Raw genomic sequence first — 8,071 nt, 5'->3', positions numbered from 1 at the left:
ACAGTTCATTATTTACATTATTTACATTATTTACATTGGACGGATATGTGTCCTCATCTTGTTTGTTGTTAACACAACATTTCGGCTGATTTGCTCTCCAGCCTTCAGTAGTCCATCCCGCTCAAAAGGTCCATGAATAAGGGTTGTTCAAGGATGTTGAACGAAACACCCATGTCTCCAAAAGTGAATTATCCTAACTCCAAAGAATTCCTTTCAACACATGGCTATGATGCTCCCCTACTACTTCCATTCGTGATCAGAGATGCGCATATCGTCAGCCACTAAGGGACATGTTCAACTGGTTAAGGTCAAGCAACCGACAAGCAGATCTGTGGTATTGAGTAGAATATTTGCTGTAGCCCATCTTTTATATCAAGACAAAGCAATGTACAGGATAACAATTATTATTATTACTAGCAGAGATACCCGGCGTTGCCCGTCTCACGTGGAATTGAAGAATTAGACTTTTCTTTTATATTTTCTCTAATGAACTGGAATACCTATGTTCCGAATTTCATCAAAATTGGAGATTAAGTATTTTAATGGGGATTCTTTCCCTCTTTACAAACCCTAACAAAAATTCTAATCATGACATATTTATCCCATAGTACTCATCTTTATGCTCAGATTCCAAAATCCAAATCTTATGAAACCCATTCAAAGGTTTTTGCTCCTGAAATATGGAGCACATGGAGCACATGGAGCTCTAAAATGTGTGAGTTAAGGCCCCTATTAGGGTCTCTTAAAGTCAACCAGAGAAGTTGAGGAATCTTTTTTAATTTGTGTCTTCTATATATTGTTCAAATTTCTTTGAAATCGGAAATATATGAATGTTCACTGGGTTTGTAAAAGAGAGCAAAGCTAGAGGAAACCAGAAGGCGAATTATCACAATCAGTGCCGGCCTTAGGAGGTGCGGGGTCCAATTGGGAACAATTTTGGTGGGCCCCAGGTTCCTAGTCAATTTGGACCAAGGTATCCAGTCGTTGAAGCTATGCTACTGTGCCGTGCCACTTAAAGGCACCTCAGTCTTTTAAATAAACTCAAAGGTAGCCAATCCTCAACGTGGTTGTTTAGTATGCTAGAAATAGCAGTTATTAGTCATAAAAATACAGCCACTATTCTGATTTTCTAATACGCCGCAAAGAAGACAAAAGTCCTTTGCAGTAAACTAGGAGCCGAGTTTAGTTGATAGCACACGAAAAAAAAAAAAAAAAAAACTAGGGAAATAGATAACTCCGAGGTGACGGGGATAACGAGGGCCCACCCCCTCCGGTTTCGGTGGGGGGAAAAAAAAGTCATTTGCGGTATATTAGGAGATGAGATTAGCTGACAGCTCAAGAAAAAAGAAAAACGAGGAAAAACAAGTTGACTAGGAATCTGGGGACCACCAAAATTGTTCCCAATTGGACCCCGCACCTCCTAAGGCCGGCACTGATTCTAATCATTCGTCTTCTGGTTTCCTCTAGCTTTGCTCTCTTTTACAAACCCAGAAAATTTCATGAAACATACGGCATTACCCTTCTCCCTAATCTTGGATTTTGTGTTCCAAATTTCATTAGGATCGGTCCAGTAGTTTTCGAGTCTATGAGTAACACACGAACCCACAGACATTTACTTATTATTATTATTATTATTTGTGTGTGAGTTTGTGTGTGTGTGTGTGTGTGTGTGTGTGTGTGTGTGTGTGTTTGTCCCCCATCACTGCTTGACAACCGGTGTTAGTGTGTTTACGTTTCCGCAACTTAGCTGTTCGGCAAAAGCAACCGATAGAATAAGTGCTGGGGTCAGTTCATTCGACTCAAATCCTTCCATGTTGTGCCCCAGCATGGCCGCAGTCTAATGACTGAAACTAGTAAAAGAATAGAAAGATCGTAGGCCTAAATATATATATATATATATATATATATATATATATATATATATATATATATATATATATATATATCAACTGCCTGAAAAGGCAAAAAAAAAAACCATGCTGGGATGGTCTCCATTAGAACATTTTTTAATTACATGTCTGCTCAATTATGTCGTGGGACGAAGCGACAACTTCTCGTCCCAACATATTGACTTTTCAACTCTGACACTATGTCAAGTGCAAGTGGTGGTGGTGTGGTGGTATGGTGGTGATAGTGGTGGCATTAGTCCTGTTGGTGGTGGTAGTGGCGCTGTTGTTGTTGTTGTTGTTGTTGTTGTTGTTGGTGGTGGTGGTGGTGATAGTCGTGTTGATGTTGTGATGTATATTTTTCTGCTTAGATATATCACGGGCTGGAAGTGGTGGGGGCGGGGGGGGGGGCGGTGTTCCATGATCAGTGTCATAAACTAGAATCGTAATATAATGGACAGTAGATCGTTTCTCATCTCCAGATTCAGTGACGATAAGTTAACATTGGCATAAATCGTCTCTTCACCGTTCTAAAACAAGCAAATTTACTGGTAGCAACTGACCTATTACCGGTAACTTCTTGTCTGTTACGGGTAGTTGTTGGTCTATTACAAGTTAATTTACAGGTAACTGATCGTCTGTAATTGGTGGTATGTTGTAGGTAACTACATTAGTGTGTGAGCAACTGCACTTATTATCGAAAACCAAAGAAGTTGCTCGTTAATTCCATAGAGCAGACGATACAGCAATGAGTTCTATCGCTTTGTCTTCCATTATAAACTTACAGCTTGGTGAACTCAGCGGTTGAGTGTCATGACTAAAGACATACAATCCATTCGCCAGCAGTAGTGTAGCTCGGGCGACAAGCGGCGAACGGTGCGGCCCGCCTCGGGTAACTCTTTTATGAGGGCGGCACTTTTGAGTCTTGGGGGCCCAAGGTGGGAACGGGTAAGGTCAAGGACTGCCCTAGGCGGCACAGGTTCTAGTTATGTCACTGGTCACCAGTGATAAAACACAAAATCGTCAACCGCCTCCGTTACTTTTAAAAACTGGCATTCCGTCGGTTTCGACGATGAATGCTCCAGCTCATCCGAAGGAAACAGTTTGTACGTGAAATGAACGCGTTAGTGGCTGAGCACTCCACAGACACACATACCCTTAGAGTAGTCGTCAGGGAGATTCTGCCTGATACAGAATGGGACAAGGCTGGCCCTTCTTTTAAATACAGGTACCACTCATTTAACCCAGCTGAGTGGGTTCGGAGCTGAGTGGGTTCGGAGCTGAGTGGGTTCGGAGCTAAGTGGGTTCGGAGCTGAGTGGGTTCTTACGCCGGGAATCGAACTGACGACTTACAGACCTTGAGGCGAATGCCCTAACTCCTGAGCCACGTGCTTTCATTCCGTTATTTCTGCAATACTGTCGAGTCGGTCAACCATCATCGTTGGCTGTCTTCAAATAAAAGGAAAGCCCGGCCTAGATAATGTCAGTGTGTGTGTATGTGTGTTGGGGCTGAGAGAAGTGTCAAGAAGTTGTATTGGTGTCGAACGTAATTTCCACAGCCATTTAATTGAATTCCGGATGAGGAAACTAGATTTCAAGTTTAAAAGAAAGTAAGAACGAAAAAGAAGGAAATAATAAAATATATTTAAAAAAGAAAAAAGAGAAGTTAGATTTGTTGATTCGGTACAAATTAATTATTAGAACATTCCGGAAAGAAGGAAAGACAAAAAAAAACAAAAACTGGAAATATGAAAAAGGAAAACAGAAAAAACAATGGAAAAAGACTGAACAGAAATAAAACAAACATTTTATTCTAGAGGATATTAACAAAAGAGGGTCATTGACAAAGACCCACGTAATCAAGTAGGCAAAAAACGTGGGTGGGGGTGAGAGAGAGAGAGAGAGTATGTGATAGAGTATGTATGTGTGAGAGAGGGAGAGAGAGAGAGACAGACAGAGACAGAGACAGACAGACAGAGACAGAGACAGACAGATAGAAAGAGTGTGTGTGATTGAGAGAGTGAGTGTGTGAGTGTGTGAGGGAGAAAGAAAGAGAAAGAGAGAGTGTGTTTGTGAGTTTGTGTGATAGTGTGTTTGTGTGTGAGAGAGAGAGAAACGGAGAGAAAGTGTGTGCATATGAGAAAGAGTGCGTGTATATGCATCGTGCGCGCGTGTGTGTGTGTGAGAGAGAGAGAGAGAGGGAGAAAATTTGTGTGTGAAAGTGAGATAGAGAGAAAGAAAAAAGATAGAGAACGTGTGTGTGTGTGTGTGTGTGTGTGTGTGTGTGTGTGTGTGTGTGTACGTGTGTATTTGACCATGGGAGTGTGTGTGTGTGTGTGTGTGTAAACGATTTTGCGTGGGAGTGGAGGAGAGACGTGAACATGTTTAAGTATAGTCACGAGAATTAATAGGAATAAGTTACGGTGGGCGTCTGTGTCCGACTGAATCAAATTTGAAACAAATATGTAAATAAATAAATTAGCGCAAACAATTTGAATAAATTAAGGGTTGTTTATTCCCCAGAACATCCCTAGAACCAGAAATATTCCAGATTGAAGACCCTTCTATTCGCTGCTTATTCTATTATTCGTTTACTTGTTTCAGTCTTTGGACTGCGACCACGCTGGAGCGCTGCCCTAATGAATTTTAGTCGAACGAATCAATCCAAGTGTATGTGTTTGTTAGTTGTTAGTTGCTTTTTTTTTTTTTTACTTTTAAGCCTGATAATTGTTCTAGCGGTTGTCGTTTACCGAACCGCTAACGTTACTAAGACATAAACATACCAACTCCGGTTGTCAAGCAGTGGTGCGGAGCAAATACAAACACAAAGACACCCCCCCCCCCCTATATATATATATATATATATATATATATATATATATATATATATATATATACACATATAAATATATATACACACACACACATACATACGACGGGCTTTTTCAGATTCCGTCTACCAAATTCACTCACCAGGCTTTAGTCGTCCCGAGGCTCGAGAGGAAGATACTTGCCCAAGGTACCACGTAGCGGGATGAACACGGAACCGCGTTACAGGGAAGCAAAGTTCTTAACGGTTCTGGGTTCAGTCCCGCTGCGTGGCACGTTGGGCATATGTCTTCTACTACAGCCTCGGGACGACTGAAGCCTTGTGAGTGGATTTGGTAGACGGAAACTGAAAGAAGCCCATCGTATATATATGTGTATATATATTTTTTTATTCTTTTACTTATTTCAATCACTTGACTGCGGTCATGCTGGAGCACAGGCTTTAGTCAAAGAAATCTACCCCAGGACTTATTCTTTGTAAGTCTAGTACTTATTCTATCGGGCCCTTTTGCCATACCACTCGGTTACGTCGACTAAACACACCAACAACGATTTCAAGCGATGGTGGTGTGGGACAAACACAGACACACAAATACATACGTGCATATATACATACATATATATATATATATATATATATATATATATATATATATATATATATATATATATATATATATATATATATATATATATATAAATACACACACACACACGCACACACACACACACATATATATATATATATATATATATATATATATATTAATATTATCGTCACCGCTCAACTCATGGACACAAGCAATGATTTCTTTACCGAATCGTTTCTGGCGACGAAAAATGGTGCCTGTACATCAATATGAAGCAGTGTAAGGAATGGCTTAGTCCTGCTAAACAAGCGACACCGCGCGTGAAACAAGATCTTCATCCGCATAAAATGATGTTGTGCGTATGGTGGGACTGGGACGGGATCATCCATTACGAATTGCTTGAACGGAACCAAACGGTCAACGTGGAACTCTATGTTCAACAGATGGAACGACTAAACACGGCTATTCAAGAGAAAGGACCTAATCGGCAGCATGGAGTTCTGCTGCACGATAACGCCCGCCCTCATATCGCCAATATGACCAAGGAAGCCATTCAAACGCATGACTGAGAAGTGCTGCTACACCCGCCGTACTCTCCTGATTTGGCACCAATGGATTTCTACCTCTTTCGATCTCTTTCAAATGCCATGCGCAAAGTTTCGTTCAATACTGATGCAGAATTGAGAGCTTGGTTGGATCAATTTTTCGAGTCGAAATCTGGTGATTTCTACCAACGAGGTATTGAAAATCTTGTTGAACGTTGGGAATAAGTTGTAAACAACAAGGGTGAATACATTATTGATAAATTAGTTGTTATATTTTATTAAACCGTTTAAAAGATTTAAATTTAAAAAAACGATGGAAACTTAGATGCTAGTCCAATATATACGACGGGTTTCTTTCAGTTTCTGTCTACCAAATTTACTCACAAGGTTTTCGTTGGCCCGAGGCTATAGTAGAAGACGCTTGCCCAAGTTGCCACGCAGTGGGACTGAACCCGAAACCATGTGGTTAGGAAGCAAGCTTCTTACTACATATATAAAATTTAAAAAAACCCCAGAAAATAGAGAAGTATTGATGAACAACAATTGACTTACATCAATTATTATTCATTAATTCAATACAAACAGACTAACAGTTATATATATATATATATATATATATATATATATATATATATATATATATATATATATATATATATATATAAGCACCTGTATATGCCAGATAGTGGCAGAGGTGAGAGAATATATCAAACATAAATTGAAAACAGAACACAAAGGATATCGCGGTACACGTGTTTCAAGCTTTATAAACAATCTGTTATTACATCAGCATAGGTATATTATTGATATAAAAGATGGTTTAAAGCTCTCTTCAGCCGCCGACAATTTTTAGTCCAAAGATTACATCACAAAAGAAAATGTACACTTGGTATTATCCATTATAATAGGTTTATCACATCCTTTTAAAAAGGTATATTTGTATGGAAGTTCGTTGGATTTCAAAAATCTGCCCATATTGTACCACTATTCAGCATAGAGTCTGTATGTATGTACGTATGTATGTACGTATGTATGTATATATACATGGTGGGCTGAGTGGGAAAACGGGTATTTTTCTGTTCGAAAACCAGTGGAATACACAATACAGTTTTGAGTGCATTTGTGGTTTCATGTGTTTGCAGGGTGGCAGGGTGGGGATGGTTATGCTTAAGGTGTGTATTTCTGAGGGTTCGATTATGTGTGGGTGTGTGAATTAAGGTATGTCTGTATGTGTGTGTGTGTGTATCTGTGTGTTATATGTGGGCTGGTGCGTTTCTGTGTGTGTATACATGCATGTGATTTGAGCGCGGGCGTGTGTGGTGGTATGTGTGCGCGTGCATGTGCCTGTTTGTGTGTGTGTGTATGTGTGTGTGTGTGTGTGTGTGTGCGTGCGTGCGTGTGCCTGCGTGTGCCTGCGTATCCGTGGGCTCGCGTTGTAGAGACGGAAAGAGAAAAGCGGGTATGTCTTGATATATATATATATATATATATGTAATGAAGGCAAGAAATGAGCTTTTACACACACACACATACATACAGAGGGTTTCATAAAGAGATTTCGCAAGGTGGAACAAGATTGCTTTCGGGTTCCAACTGGGAAGGCGGTGATGTCTCTCCTCACCCCATCAGAAATTCACAGGGCATTTCCTTAGATCCCAGAAACCTGGTCCGTTGTACTGGTTGAACACCCCTTTCATAGGCCCTGGTTCCATATATATATATATATATATATATATATATATATATATATATATATATATATATATATATATATATGCTTATGTATGTATGTATGTATGTATATCATTGTTCAGTTTTATTTCAAGATTCCTTACCAATAAAGAAAGAACACGTACAAACGCGCGCGCGAACGCATATATGAGATATGATGGTTGTCTCTTTTGGTCCGAGAGGGACGGTACTGCAATATCTTGCTGAACATCCTGCACAAATAATTCGTTTATAATGATCAAACGTTCGTGCCGCTCATTAGATTCCTCTCTCCATCAAATCGACGTTAGCCGAACAGGTGCACGGTGTACCACGTGTCAGGTGTCGACACGTGATCGTAGGGCAAGGTGAGATGAAGTGTTTTGCTCAAGAATACAACGCACCACCCGGTCCAAGAACTGAAACTATGATCTCGCTCACAACACCACTAGGCCATGTACCCTCTGTGTGTGTGTGTGTTTGTGTGTATGTGTGTGTGGGTGTGTGCGCG

This window comes from Octopus bimaculoides, chromosome 6 (genome assembly GCF_046866305.1).
Source record: "Octopus bimaculoides isolate indiv1 chromosome 6, ASM4686630v1, whole genome shotgun sequence".
Taxonomy (NCBI): Eukaryota; Metazoa; Mollusca; class Cephalopoda; order Octopoda; family Octopodidae; genus Octopus; species Octopus bimaculoides.
This window is presented reverse-complemented; position numbering follows the sequence as displayed.